The 16,685-nt window shown below is 38.6% G+C and overlaps 1 protein-coding gene across 3 annotated transcripts in view; it reads right to left on the bottom strand.

Annotated features, from left to right (window-relative positions):
• Nucleotides 1–16,685, bottom strand: part of LOC132352204 (zinc finger MYM-type protein 2) — an 88,577-nt gene that overhangs the window by 63,091 nt on the left and 8,801 nt on the right. The window lies entirely within an intron of this gene.

The following is a 16,685-nucleotide window of genomic DNA, read 5'->3' as shown; positions in this document are numbered from 1 at the left end:
TGTCCTTTATATCCATGTATCAGGCTGAATAACGGCCCCAAAGAAATCAGATACTAATCCTTGGAAGCTGTAAATGTTACCTTGGATGGAAAGGGGGTCTTTGCAGAGATGATTATGGTTAAGAACTTAAAAATGAGATTACCTGGGCAGGCCCTACCTGCATCTTAAGTGGCCTCATCAACAGAGGTGGAAGGAGATTCCAGGCAACGTAACCACAGAGGTGCCTGGAGGAGATGAAAGTGATGTAGCCAAGGAATGTCGGCAGCACCAGAACTTGAAGCAGGGAGTGAGCCCTCCCCCAGAGCCTCCTGAGCGAGTATGGCCCTGCTGACACCCTGGTTTGAGCCCAGGGCCACTGACTTCTGACTTGTGACCTCTAGAACTGTTAAAGGAAAAAAGGTCTGTTTTAAGCCACCGAGTCTGTGGCGACTTGTTACAACAGCCTTAGGAAAATATCATCCACTCCTTGGTTACATCTTCAAAGCAACCCTTGATATGGTTACAATATCTGTCCCGTTTTGTGGCTTAGAGATGCTGACTAGCCCAAGTCACACAGCTAGAATTCATTCCCAGGCCTTTATAACTCAACAATCCAAACTCTTCACGACTCTGCCACAGTTAACTCATAGTTCTGAGCACCAATTAGATATGCAGAGCTGTGCTAAAACCAAAGAGACAGCAGGCAGTTAACAGTAAAAAAAAAAAAGCCAGAAAAGAAAGAAAATAAGTTATTGAGCACACAGACGGGATGAGGTCATGGGCACAGGTGGTAGTAGAACTAGTCCTGAACATGGATCACCTTAATCGCAGAGACTAAACAAGGAAAAAACCAACTAGAAGGGGAAATGAAGGGTGAGTATAGACTGCAGGTCAATTTGCAGACGGACAGATACGAGTGTGAAGTGGTTTATTCACTGCAGCCTCAGAGAAGGTGAGGAGACACCAGCTGTACAGGCATTAAGACTGGTTTAAGGGCCCCAAGGCCAACTCTTAGCTCTTCGGTAATCCTCTCTCTTATAAGGCCACTCAGCCCAGTCTCAAAACAAATGGGCTTAAGAACACTTACTGCTTCATACATATTGCCCTTTGCTTACATTGCTATAAAAGCCTCTGGAAGGATGAGGACAACACTAAGATAAATAATTATCACTTTGACAGACGGCTGACAGGGATGGAGAAATTATTCACTGTATATTTTGTTGCAGTTTCTTAATTTTTGAGCATGATTTCTCACTTATTTTTTAAAGCTAAACTTAAATTTAAAAAAAAAAAGTGATAATAACAGAATGAAGAGAAAACTACTCTACTTTGGAGTCAGAAAAGACCTCTTCGAGCAGGTGACATTTATGCTGAGATCTGGAATGATGAGAAAGATCTAACTGTGGGAAAACTGAAGTAAGGGCAGTTCCTGCAAAAGCCTAAAGGGAGTGAGGCTGGAAAATTCAAGCAACAGAATAAAGGCCAACGTGGCTGGAACAAGGTGGGTGGGGAAGAACAGGATGAGATGAGACATAAAGACAAGCACAGAACATACCAAAGGCAACAAGTAATTAACTGCATTCAACAAAGATTTACGGAGCACCCAATATCCACAAGACACTGTCTTAGACACTTGAGAAAAATCAATAAACAAAACAGATAAACATCCCCGCCGTCAGAAATCATGAATTTGAGAGTTCCCTGGTGGTCTAGTGGTTAGGATTCTGGGCTTTCACTGCTAAGGTCTGGATTCAATCCCTGGTCAAGGGACTAAAATCCCACAAGCCACGCAGCGTGGCCAAAAAAACCAAAAATACCCCAAAAAACTGTGAATCACTAGGTTGTACACCTGAAACTTTTATAATATCATAAATCAACTACACCTCAATTAAGAAAAAAACACTAGCTCAGATACATTAATTAAAAATGCCCAAGGTTCCAAGACAACATCAGGATTCAAGCACTATGAATCAAGCTTGATTCTAAAACCCTCTTCATTCCTCTTAAACCAAAGCTGTGTGTGTCAGGATGGAAGACATGCTAATATTGGAAAACGGGAAAAGACACATTTATATCTGCTTTAAAGAAAATGGATAATTCCATTTAAAAACTTAAGGGGTGACTATCTGCCTTACCCAAAGAGCTACAAATTACCATTCCATACTCTAAGACACTTTAAATACACTTTCAAATACTAAAATATATACTACATCACCCGAACACAGCTCCTCAGTAAGAAAGACCTCTTTATGGTAAAACCATAGCAATATGCTGGGGGAAACCTTCATATAAGGCCTTCAGTTAATTTTAAGTAAACATGAAAAAATTTTTAACATTACCATTACAGAAAGTTTTAAAGGTTGAAATAAGCTGAATAACATTTGATTCAAAATCTTTATAACTAATTCAATTAGGTTCTCTTAAAATACAAGTACATTCATCCAGTAATAGTTAACATTTATTTAATGCTTATTATGAGCCAGATATTCATGATGGTTAAACATTAAACCAACACTATGAAGTAAAATCATTATCTCCCTTATACAGATTTTTTTTAAAAAATCCAGTCCTCAAAAGTAAGCTGCCCAAGGGGCTTCCCTGGTGGCGCAGTGGTTGAGAATCTGCCTGCTAATGCAGGGGACACGGGTTCGAGCCCTGGTCTGGGAAGATCCCACATGCCGCGGAGCAACTAGGCCCGTGAGCCACAATTACTGAGCCTGCGTGTCTGAAGCCTGTGCTCCGCAACAAGAGAGGCCGCGATAATGAGAGGCCCACGCACCACAATGAAGAGTGGCCCCCACTTGCTGCAACTAGAGAAAGCCCTTGCACAGAAACGAAGACCCAACACAGCCATAAATAAATAAAATAAATAAAGATACATGAAATTGTTAAAATTAAAAAAAAAAAAAGTAAGCTGCCCAAGGGACTTCCCTGGTGGCACAGTGGTTAAAAATCCGCCTGCCAATGCAGGGGACACGGGTTCGAGCCCTGGTCCGGGAAGATCCCACATGCCGCAGACCAGCTAAGCCCGTGCACCACAACTACTGAGCCTGGACTCTAGAGCCCACGAGCCACAACTACTGAGCCCGTGTGCCACAACTACTGAAGCCCAAGCGCCTAGAGCCCATGCTCCGCAACAAGAGAAGCCACTGCAGTGAGAAGCCTGTGCACCGCAACGAAGAGCAGCCCCCGCTTGCCGCAACTAGAGAAAGACCACGTGCAGCAACGAAGACCCAACGCAGCCAAAAATAAATAAATTTATTAAAAAAAAAAAAAAAGTAAGCTGTCCAAAACCACAGCCAGGAAGTGGGAGAGGTCAGGATTTGAATATTCATAACTACTATGTTATATGTGATTAAGTATTAAACAATAAAATAATGTAGCACAGCTCTTATTAATTAAAAAAGGGACACAGCCATTCAATAAAACAGTAACCAAATCAATATTCAAAATACACAGGTATCAAAAGAAAGAAATATGAAGCCCAAAGTGCCAAGCTAAAATGAGATTTTTTTTTTTAATTGGAGTATAATTGCTTTACAATGTTACATTAGTTTCTGCTGCACAACGAAGTGAATCAGCTGTATGTATGTCCCTCCCACCCCCACCGCCATCCCACCCACCTAGGTTGACACAGAGCACTGAGCCGAGCTTTTTAAACACAAATGGAGCTGAATTTGTAGTTAACATTCATTTGCCAGAAGATAGGAAGTATCCTCATCAACAATAACAATTTTCAGAGGAATGTGGCGTAGATCTACTGAGGTTATGGAATGCAAACACTTTTAAAGCACGAGTTTTCTCGATCTTGTCTATGTTTTAGCATACCTAAAACAGAAAACAACAATTTCTGGAGCTTAAGCCACAACTGAATCCACAGTGCCCTCTGGTGGCTGTAAGGTATCCATTCATTCTCCTCACAAGATAACCGTGGAGCAGAGAATAAGACTTTCTTTACTACACAGTTCTCTGCAGTAATCCACTTCCCAAGCAGAATAATTACTCAACCATAACAGTTATTTTCAAATCCTAGACTATAAATAAATTTGGTCACTTCTATATGTCACTGAGAATATGCTTCAACTACCAAACACTCATTTAGTCCTATAAAGAAAAGAATCTGATTGAAGTTGATCATTTCTACCTTATCCAAATAAAATCTATTCCTTTTAGCCACTTTTCCACATTAAGTCAATTCTAATTAGCTATTTAACGTCAAGCAAATAACTTCACTTCTCTGGGCTTCAACTTTCCCTAGAATAAAAGGATATAAAAATAGTTCCCAGGGTTCTTCTTAGAATTTAAAGAGATAAATAACTGAATGTGAAAATCAATTAACACAGTTAACTCCTAATAACTACCAGGCAGTTTTTGCCTATACCTCAAGATTTCAGTAAGTTTCTAATTCATTTTTAAGCTTCCTTGTGATACTCCATCATTGTTATGGACCGAATGCTTGTGTCTCCACTCAAATTCATGATGAAATCCTGGCCTCCAACGAGATGGTAGTAGGAGGTGGGGCCTCTGAGCGGTGATTAAGTCAGGAAGGTGGAGCCCTCATGAGTGGGATTAGTGACCATTTTGTAAAACACACCAAGAGAGCTGCTTTCCCCCGCCACCATGTGAGGACACAGCAAGATGGCAGCCTGTCTATGAACCAGGAACAAGCCCTCACCAGACAACCTGATCTGCAGGAGCCTTGATCATGGACTTGCCAGTCTCCAGAACTCTGAGAAATGAATGTTTGTTGTCTATGGTACTTTTGTTACACTAGCCCAAATGGACTGAGACAATCACCATAAATTATAAATGCTTTCAGCTTTATAATATTTTGATTCAGTGAGAATCAACATAATGCTTGATGTTCTCATGAAAAAACAAAGAAAAGGTAGTTAAAAAATAAAATGTTGACATTCATAACAATAAAGTATCAGTAGTTGCTGAGAAAAGCTTATGAACTTTCAAAGAAAATCACAAAGAAAGCATTTCAAAGTGATTCAAGAAAAACATTCATCACTTTCTCATTAATAAGCCCCAGAGCTTTCTAGGTACCGTAAGAGGTACAAAGAAAGCTAAGGTGAATTATTCTCTACTCTAGAGGAAAGGGTATTATTCAACATGTGTTAATGACACTTGTAATAGTTCTGAGGCAGTATGACAAATTAAAAATTTTAAGAATAAAATTTCTTGGGAATTCCCTGGTAGTCCAGTGGTTAGGACTTGGCACTTTCACTGCGGTGGCCCAGGTTCAATCCCTGGTAAGGGAACTAAGATCCCGCAAGCCACAGAGCATGGCCACAAAAAAAAGAAAGAAAAGAATAAAATTTCTTAATAAAATGGGAAAGATGGATTTATAAATATATTTATCAAACCAAAAGATATCATCCAGCTTAATGGGAAATATTAAAATACTACCATTAAAGTCAAGGTTAAGGTAAGGATATTCTTTATTATTACTACACAGCACTGCTCTGGAAGTACCGTCCAATGTAATAATATGAAAAAGGAAGATATAACAATTTGTAATAAGGAAAATTATCATTATATGCAAATTGTATTAGCCTTTACCTCAAAAGACTCAAAAAATTTACCTGAAAAACTACTACAGTGGGCTTCCCTGGTGGCGCAGTGGTTGAGAATCTGCCTGCCAATGCAGGGGACACGGGTTCGAGCCCTGGTCTGGGAAGATCCCACATGCCGTGGAGCAACTAGGCCCGTGAGCCACAACTACTGAGCCTGCGCGTCTGGAGCCTGTGCCCCGCAACAAGAGAGGCCGCGACAGTGAAAGGCCCGCACACCGCGATGAAGAGTGGCGCCCGCTTGCCGCAACTAGAGAAAGCCCTCGCACAGAAACGAAGACCCAACACAGCCAAAAAAAGAATAAATAAATAAATAAATTTAAATTAAAAAACAAAAACAAAAAACTACTACAGTGTGATACAGACATACCTCAGAGATACTGTGGGTTCAGTTCCAGACCACCACAAGAAAGCAAATATCGCAGTAAAGTGAGTCACATGCATTTTTTGGTTTCCCAGTGCATATAAAAGTTATGTTTACACTATACTGTTGTCTATTAAGTGTGCAACAGCATTATGTCAAACACAAGTACATACCTTAATTTTAAAATGCTGTTAGAAAAATGACACCGATAGACTTGCTCAATACACCTTCAATTTTTAACAAAAAACTTTCAATTTGTAATAAAATGCAATATCTGAGAAGTGCAATGAAACACGGTATGCCTGTCATTTAGTCAAGTGATGGGTATAAACTTAATATGTAGAAATTAATATTAAATTAATTGGATGGTCAACTGGAGACAGAGATAAAATTTTGCTTCCATCAAAAGACCAACTAAATAAGGAGATTTAAAAAAAAAAAGACAAACCCACAAGAACAAGGAGAACAAGGGATAATTCAACAGCACCAAAACTTTGGAAGAGGGAAAGCAAAGGAGCATGACTCATTGTAACCAACTCAGCACACCTCAAAAACCCACAGTAAAGAAAGTTTTGAAATGACCGGATAACAAATGAAGTTAAACTTATAGTCAACATTCACTTGTCATAAAGTAGGAAGTATCCTGATCAACATAATTTTTAGAAGAATAAGGCAACAGGTCCTCACAGGTCCTTAAAAACAGATGAAGACAGATGTCACCCAAAATGGCAGCGTCAGAAGTTCTGGGTATGGGTCCCTTTACCCAAGTAACTAATGAGCTGGACAGAGGGATTGGAAGCAACCTCTTGGATCTCTGCACCTGACTGGACACTAAGCACCAGGGGAGTGTGTGACGAAGAGGCTGCTGCTCACTGTTAAGTGGGCGAGCATCCCCCATTCCTCTAACCCCGCTCGGCCAAGGGGACAGCACCTGCAGTCCTCCGGGGTCTGGCTGAACACAGGACTGGCGGTCAGGGACTTCCAACAAAATCTGGGATTGTGGCTTGGGCTCCTCTTGGTCTCAGCCCTCTGGGCAGCAGAAGCATTCCCAGTAGCATCTCTCAGATTAAATGAAACACAACCCTGTATAACGTTCTTTTTCTTTTCTTCCAGACATTTATGTAAACTTCTTGTCAGGTCACTAGCTCACCACAGGGGTGATGCAACAGTAACTTCAAGGACACAAGCAACAGGAAATTCACACTCTGCAAAAAAATGTTTAAAAAGTCAAAAATAAACAGCTCCATCCCCAAGGAAATATCAGCAATCTAAGGAGAATGGGAGAATCAGATACCCAGAGCTATAATACTCTCAGAATGGTATAAACACACAAAGAAACAGAAAAGTACACCCTATTCACAGGAATAAAAGAATTAGAAACCATCCCTGAGGAATCCCAAATACTGGAGTAACTAGCCAAAAACACTAAATCAGGACTTCCCTGGTGGCCCAGTGGCTAAGACTCTGCGCTCCCAATGAAGGGGGCCCGAGTTCGATCCCTGGTCAGGGAACTAGATCCCGTACGCCACAACTAAAAGAGCCCACATGCTGCAATTAAGACCTCACACAGCCAAATAAATAAATACATATTTTAAAAAAAAAACATTAAATCAACTACCTTAAATATGCTCAATGCGCTAACAGAGAGCATGGACAAAGAATTAAAGGAAATCCAAAAACAAGGTATGGACAAAATGAAAACATAAACAAACAGATACAAATCATAAAAAGTAACCAAACAGGGACTTGCCTAGCAGTCACTGGTTAAGATTCCATGCTTCCAGGGCTTCCCTGGTGGCGCAGTGGTTGAGAATCCGCCTGCCAATGCAAAGGACACGGGTTCGAGCCCTGGTCCGGGAAGATCCCACATGCCGCGGAGCAACTAAGCCTGTGCACCACAACTACTGAGCCTGTGCTCTAGAGCCCATGAGCCACAACTACTGAGCCCACGTGCCACAGCTACTGAAGCCCACGTGCCTAGAGCCCATGATCCACAAGAGAAGCCACCACAATGAGAAGCCTGCACACCACAACGAAGACCCAACACAGCCATAAATAAATAAATAAATTTATATTTAAAAAAAAAAAAAAGATTCCGCACTTCCAATGCAGCGGGCACGGGTTCAATCCCTGGTTGGGGAACTGAGATCCCGCAAGCCATGTGGCATGGCCAAAAAAAAAAAAAAGTAACCAAACAGCTGAAGAGGGTGTGGACAAAAGTGAACCCTCCTGCACTGTTGGTGGGAATGTAGATTGGTGCAGCCACTGTGAAGAACAGTATGGAGGTTCCTTAGAAAACTAAAAACAGAACTACCATATGATCCAGCAATACCACTCCTGGGCACACATCTGGAAAAGATAAAACTCTAAGTCAAAAAGATACGTGCACCTCAATGTTCATAGCAGCACTATTTACAATAGCCAAAACATGGAAGCAACCTAAGTGTCCATCGACAGGTGAATGGATAAAGAAGATGTGGTACATATGTGCAATGGAATATTACTCAGCGAGAAGAAAGAATGAAATAATGCCATTTGTAACAACATGGATGGACCCAGAGATTATCATACTAAGTGAGGGAAGTCAAACAGAGAAAAACAAATATCACTTGGTATCACTTACTTGTGGAATCTAAAAAAATGATACAAATGAACTTATTTACAAAACAGAAACAGACGCATAGACAGAGAAAATAAACTTATGGTTACCAAAAGGGAAATGGGGGAGGGGGATAAATTAGGAGTTTCAGATTAACAGATACATGCTACTTTTATATATAAAATAGATAAACACTACTTTTATAATAAATACACACTACTTTTATACATAAAATAGATAAATAAGGACCCACTGTACAGCACAGGGAACTCTACTCAATATCTTGTAATAACCTATAATGGAGAAGAATATGAAAAAGAATATATATATGTATAACTGAATCACTTTGCTGTATATACCTGAAACTAACACAACATTGTAAATCAACTATACTTCAATTAAAAAAAAAAAAAGTAGCCAAACAGAAATTCTGGAGATGAAAAATATAATAGCAGAAATGAAAAACTCACTGGAGGGGATCAATAGCAGATCTGAGCAAGCAGAAGAAAAAATCAGTAAACTGAAAGGCAGAAAAATTAAAATTATCCAGTCTGAGGAGAAGGAAAAAAAGAATGAAGAAAAATGAACAGAGCCTGAGGGATCTGTGAAACACCACCATGTGCACCAACACATGTAACATAAAAAGAGAAAAAAAAGGACAAAAAATATATTTGAAGACACAATGGCTGTAAACTTCCCAAATATGATGAAGATGAATATACACACCCAAGAAGCTCAACAAACTTCAAGCCAGATAAGCTCAAAGATAGCCACACCAAGACAGGTAATAATCAAACTGTGGACCCGACAGTAAAAGAGAATTTTGAAACTAAGAGAACAAACTTCAAGCCAGATAAGCTCAAAGATAGCCACACCAAAACAGGTAATAATCAAATTGTGGACCCGACAGTAAAAGAGAATTTTGAAACTAAGAGAGAAGTGACTCATCATATGCAATGGATTCTCAAAAAGATTTGGATCATCAGTATATTTCTCATCCAAAACCATGGAAGCCAAAAGCTATGGCATGACATTTAAAAAGGTGAACAACAACAAAACAATCTGTCAACCAAGAATTCTATATCCAACAAAAAAACTCCTCCAAAATTAAGGAGAAATTAAGACATTTCCAGATAAACAAAGGGGAATTTATTACCAGCAGACCTACCCAACATGAAATGCTAAAGGGAATCCTTCAGGCAAAAATAAAAACACACTAGAGAGTAAATTGAAACCGTAAGAAATAAAGAACACAAATGAATATATAAATATATATATAAAGTAAATATAGAAAATCAATAGAAAGCCAGTATTAATGTACTTTCAGTTTATAACTACTTTTTTCCCTATGATCTAAAAGGCAAATGCATAAAACAATAATTATCAATATATGTTAATGAGGGACTTCTCTGGTGGCACAGTGGTTAAGAATCCATCTGCCAATGCAGGGGACACGGGTTCGAGCCCTGGTCCAGGAAGACCCCACGTGCCACAGAGCAACTAGGCCCGTGCGCCACAACTACTGAAGCCCACTCGCTCTAGGGCCCACGTGCCACAACTACTGAGCCCGCATGCTGCAACTACTGAAGCCTGCGCACCTAGAGCCCGTACTCTGCAACAAGAGAGGCCACCGCAATGAGAAGCCCGCGCACCACAATGAAGAGTAGCCCCTGCTCAACGCAACTAGAGAAAGCCAGTGCGCAGCAACAAAGACCCAACACAGCCAAACAAATAAAATTTAAAAATAACTTATTTTTTTAAAAAAATGTAAAAGGATCAAAATGATACAGTATCTTTTCTAATCACAATGGAATGGAACGAGAAATAACAGAAGCACAAATGAAAAATCACAAAATAGGTAGAAATTCACACACTTAAACAACCAATGGGCCAAAGAAGAAATCACTAGGGAAAGTGAAGAAATACTTTGAAACAAAAAACAAAAACACAACATATCAAAACTTAAGGGATGCAATGAAAGCTGTGCTCAGCAGAAAACTTATTGCTATTAATGCCTACATTAAAAAGATCTCAAATCAATAAACAAACTTTACACCTTAAGAAACCAGAAAAAGAGCAAACTAAAGGTAGCAGAAAGAATGCAGTAATAAAGATGAGTACACAGATAAACAAAACAGAAAGCAGAAAAATAGAGAAAAAAATAAGTGGTTCCTTGAAAAAATTAACAAATCTTTAGCTAGACTGACAAGGAAACAAAATCTCAAATTATTAAAACCAGAAACAAACAGAATTCCCTGGGGGTCCAGTGGTTAGGACTTGGCACTTTCACTGGTCAGGGAACTAAGATCCCACAAGCCATGCAGTGCGGCCAAAAAAAACAAAAAGAAAGAAAGCAATTGATATGTGAATAGCAGACCAAAAATAAAAAAGTTAAAAAAACAATCAGAAATGAAAATAAGATAGCACTACTGATTTTACAGAAATGAGTAAGAGAACATTATGAGCAATTACATGCCAACAAACTGGATAACCAAGACAAAATGGACAAATTCCTAATACAAACTACCAAAACTGACTCAAGAAGAAATACAAATTCTGAATAGAATTATAACATGCACAGAGATTGAATCAGTAATCAAAAATCTCCCAACAAAGAAATCAGGACCAGAGGGGTTCACAGGTGAATTCTACCAAACACTTAAAGAAGAATTAACACTGATCCTTCTCAAATTCTTCCCAATGATGCTATGCTCAACATCATCTGTCATTAGGGAAATGCAAATCAAAACCAGGAAACATGTCACATCCATTAGGATGCCTACTATCAAAACAAACAAACAAAAAGTAACACGTATTATTGAAGAGAAACTGGTTGGTTGGTTGGTTGGTTGGTTGGTTGAAGAAACTTGATCCCTTGTGCACTGCTGATGGGAATGTAAAAAGGTGCAGCAGCTATAGAAAACAGCATGGAGGTTACTCAAGAAATTAAAAATTGAATTACCATAAGATTCAGCAATCCCACTCTGGGTATACTATATCCAAAATAACTAAAATCAAGATCTCTTAGAGATACTTGCATGTTTATGTTCACAGCAGCATTATTCATAATAGCCAAAAGGTAGATGCAACCAAAAGTTCCACGAGCAGATGAATGTATAAACAAAATGTGGTATATACGTACAATGGAATATTATTCAGCATTAAAAAGAAAGGAAATCCTGTTATATGCTACAGCAAGGATGTACCTTGAGATCACTATGCTAAGTGAAAAAAGATAAACACTGTATGATCACACATAAATGATATAATGTATCTCAAGAAGTCAAAAATCATACAAATAGAAAGTAGGATGGTGCTAAGGAGTAAACGGGGAATTGTTTAATCATTATAGAGTTTCGGCTTTTCAAGATGAAAAAGTTCTGGAGATCTGCTGCACAATAATGTGAATATACTTAGCACTACTGATCTATACAACTTAAAAATGGCCAAGATGATAAATTTTATGGTATGTGTTTTTTTTTTTTTTTACCAGAGTTAAAAGTAAAAATTAAAAAAAAAACCAAAATGAGATACCACTTCACAGCAATGAAGATAGATTTTTTGTTTGTTTTAATTTGGCTGTGCCATGCGGCATGTGTGATCTTAGTTCCTCGACAAGGGATCAAACCCATACCCCCTATGGTGGAAGCATGAAGTCTTAACCACTGGACCACCAGGAAGTCCCTGAATGTTTTGTTTTGTTTTAATAAATTTATTTATTTATTTATTTATTGGCTGTGTTGGGTCTTTGCTGCTGTGTGCAGGCTTTCTCTAGTTGCGGCAAGCGGGTGCTACTCTTCGTTGCGGTGCGTGGGCTTCTCCTTGTGGTGGCTTCTCTTGTTGCGGAGTATGGGCTCTAGGTGCACCGGTTTCAGTAGTTGTGGCACGTGGGCTCAGTAGTTGTGGCACGTGGGCTCTAGAGTGCAGGCTCAGGAGTTGTGGCGCACGGGCTTAGCTGCTCCACGGCATGTGGGATCTCCTGGACCAGGTCTCGAACCCATGTCCCCTGCACTGGCAGGCAGATTCTTAACCACTGTGCCATCAGGGAGGCCCTGGATGTTATTTTTTTAAAAAGGAAAATAACAAGTCCTGGAGAGACATACAAAAGTTAGTTATATGTAGAATTAACATGTGAGCAGTCAATTCCACGTCTAGATTTATTTATATACATATATACAAAAGGACTGAAAGCCGGGACTCAAATGGATACTTGCATACCAATGTTCACAGCAGTCTTATTCGCAATGACCAAAAGGTAGAATGAGCCCAAGGGTCCATCAACAAATGAATGGATAAACAAAATGTAGGCATACAATGGAATATTATTCAGTCCTAAAAAGGAAAGAAATTCTGATATATGCCACAACATAGATGAACCTTGAAAACATGCTAGGTGAAATAAGCCAGGCACAAAATGGCAAACATTTAAAGATTCTACTTATTTAAGGTACCTACAATAGGCAATTTCATAGAGACAGAGGTAGAAGAGAGGTCACTAGGAGCTGTGGTAAAGAGGCACCGGGCATTATGTTTAATGAGTATGGCGCTTCTGTTTGGGAATGATGAAAAGGCTCTGGAAATTAACAGTGGTGATTTTTAAAAAACACTTATGAATATACTTAATACCACTGAACTATACATTTAAAAAAGGTAAAAACGGGGCTTCCCTGGTGGCGCAGTGGTTGAGAGTCTGCCTGCCAATGCAGGGGACACGGGTTCGAGCCCTGGTCTGGGAAGATCCCATATGCCGCGGGGCGACTGGGCCCGTGAGCCACAATTACTGAGCCTGCGCGTCTGGAGCCTGTGCTCCGCAACAGGAGAGGCCGCAATAGTGAGAGGTCTGCGCACTGCGATGAGGAGTGGCCCCCGCTTGCCGCAACTAGAGAAAGCCCTCGCACAGAAACGAAGACCCAACACAGCCATAAATAAATTAATTAATTAAAAAAAAAAGAGTCTCTTATTCTACCTTTAAAAAAAAAAAAGAAAGGTAAAAACGGTAAATTTTATGTTAATACATTTTACCAGATTTTTTTCTGAAAAAAAAAAAATAGAAGACACCTCTATGGGGGGAAAAAATACCAAACATACAACAATGATTAACTACAAAGGAAATATTTGCAACTCATATCCTAAAAAAATGAAGACAAAGAAGTCCTACAATCAATGAGATGAACCAACAACCAGTGAGACTAAAGGACCAAAAAAAAGTGAACAGAGTTCACAAGAAAAGAAAATACAGATGTCTCTTAAATATATGAAATATTTAAGAGAAATCCAAGTTAAAACTCTAAAGGGCCACCAATTTTCTCCTAACACACTGACAAAAATCAAAAGGTTTAACTGTGTACCCTCATAGTGTAAATCAGTGTAAACTGGTACAACTTCTACTGACAGCAACTCAAAAAAATATTTCTTTGACCAAGCAATCCCACTTCTAGACATTCTTCCTACAGATATATCATCTCATGTTTTAAAGAACAAAATGTAGAAGGACATTCATTGTAAAGTTAAAAGACTGAAACACCCTAAATGTCTCTCAATAGACAACTGATAAAATGAATGACAATAAAGACAAACAGTGAAATATTAGGCAGCCTTGGAAACAACTGAGGCAGCTCTCAACATACTTCCACACTAACATGGAACCACCTCTCCCATAAAATAAATGCAAGCAAGGCACCTAACAACGGATAAACACCGTGAGCACGCACACACATGCACAGAATAACTCTAGATAAACGGCCAAGAAAACGACAACAGTGGTTTGCTTCTAAGGAAGAGAACCATGTGGATGGAGCGGGGGGAGTCTTCCTTTTTTTTTTTACCTTTTTTACCTTTCTACCCTTTTTACCTTTTAAATTTGGTACCATATGTATCTATTCTGGTATTTAGTTAGGATTTCATTGAATTTAGAGATATTTGAAGACAAAAGTATTATTATTTTTACATTATTGAAGTCTTCCCATCCAGATATATGTAAATCTGTCCATTCTGGTTTTCTCGTATGTCCTACTGTATTATTTTACAATTTCCTTCATAAAAGTCTTGCATATTCATTATAATTGTTCCTATTTCTTGCAATAGTGAAATGGATTTTTCCCATTACATTATAAAATGTTTACATAGCAAAGAAGCACCATAAATAAGGTATAAAAATATACAAAATATATATATTATATGTTATATATAATATATAATGTGTATATATAATATACTTGCAATCGATATAACAAGAACTGATATCCATACTTTAGAAAGAACATAAATTAAATTGACAAAACTTTAACTATTTGAGAACATCCAGTGTTGTCAAGAATGTGGAGAAACTAGTAGAAAGGGTAGTCAGTACTGTGGTCCAGTGGAAGGCAATTAGGCAGTACCTATAAAAACATGTAATACGCACATACTGACTCAGTAATTCCTATTCTCCAGAATCTCCCCCAGAGAAAACACACATGAACCCAAAGAAACTACTACACGTATATTTCATGCAGCATTTTATATATAACAAAAAATTCCAAATAGACTAAATGTCTACCAACAGAATAGCTAAACTGTTAAATCCATGTCATGAAGTGTATCACACAACAGTTTAAAAAGACCTTTACGTACTAACTCAGAAAAATGTCTAAGACATACCACTAAGTGAAAAAGCAAGTTGCAGAAAGATACATATACATGTTTTTAAAACGCACGTATAAATTTACTTTATTACTCTTACAGGTACATGTTAGTATATGCACAAAAAGGATTTATAGTAATACACACTAAACTGATGCTACCACTAACCTCTGGGGAGTGAGCAAAGGGGACAGGGGTCAGTGATAGATGAACACAGATTATGACCTCATGCTGCTTACCATCTAGCCATGAAATCATTTTATAACATATCTTTATCAGAGATCCACAACAATGCTACTCTGGCTTTAGAAGCTGACAGGAATCATTTAATTAACATACTAAAAATCCATTCAAGGGCTATGACAGCGTCTAAACAAAAATCCCTGTTGATCTAGTAAATTAATTAATTAATTAATTGATTCAGGTTAGCTCTAGGGCACAGAATTTCTGGGGTAAGGAATAATCTCTTCTTTCCCATAGGACCAAACTTTAACTGCAATGTACTTTCAAGTAATTTTAACTTTCTTTGGGGATCTCATCCACTCCCATGATTTTAAATAATACCTCAATGTCCCAGAGTCCTTAATTTATCTCAATCAAGATGTTTCAAAGCCCCAAACTGCCTACTCCCTACATCTAGTTATTCAAGCATGCTCTTTCACTCTTTATCTGCCCCTCCTCCAGTCTCTGCCATTTGGGGATGTTATGCGTCTAGCTACTCATACCAGAAGTCTGGAGGCCTTTATTTCTTCTCCTTTCTTCACCTACAGCCATGCCATCCCCAATTCCTATCCTACTTCCAAAATAAATCTTGAAACTGTCCACTTTTAACCATCTCTTCTGACACTCCTCTAGCCCTAGAAATTCATCACCATTTTTCTGCTGGATTACTGACGTCACCTACTATATTCCCCAAACTATCTAAAGATCTTTTTAAAAATTAAATCAGACTACATCAATTGCTTCTTCCGTGGCTTTCCAGTCTACTTCCTATATAAGACTCCTGCCTGATCTGACCCCGCCCTTCAGGGCAGGCTCAGTTTCAGCACCGCTCTTCCCACCTTGCTCATTAAGCTTCTGCTGAACTAATGCTACCACATTACCCTCTATCATATAGAACTGAGATTTGTGACCTGCTCTAATACACTGATCAGTAGAATTCAAACATTAATCAGCTGAAGACTTTGGCAACATAAGGACAGGGAAGCAATTATCAAAAATGTTGACTGTTGATAACAATATATATGCAAAATTATTAGTATGATGAGCAGGAAAAAATCATCATGGGATTATGGGGGAACTTACACTTTCTATGTCACATACTTCTTTATTATTTGATTGTAAGGGCACATTTTATCTTTATAACCAAAATATTAAGAACTGTCTTTTCTGATATGCATACAACTACTCATTTCTGTAGGTCACCGATTATGCTTCATTGCTTACAGTTATTCATTTACATGACTGTCTCCATAATCTGAACACTGAGAATCTACCTTAAAAAAAATCACATATTATGCATTTCCTAATTGATTTCTTCTTT

Source organism: Balaenoptera ricei, chromosome 18 (genome assembly GCF_028023285.1).
Source record: "Balaenoptera ricei isolate mBalRic1 chromosome 18, mBalRic1.hap2, whole genome shotgun sequence".
Taxonomy (NCBI): domain Eukaryota; kingdom Metazoa; phylum Chordata; class Mammalia; order Artiodactyla; family Balaenopteridae; genus Balaenoptera; species Balaenoptera ricei.
The sequence above is the reverse complement of the archived record's forward strand: the minus strand, read 5'-3'. Positions and strand labels throughout refer to the sequence as shown.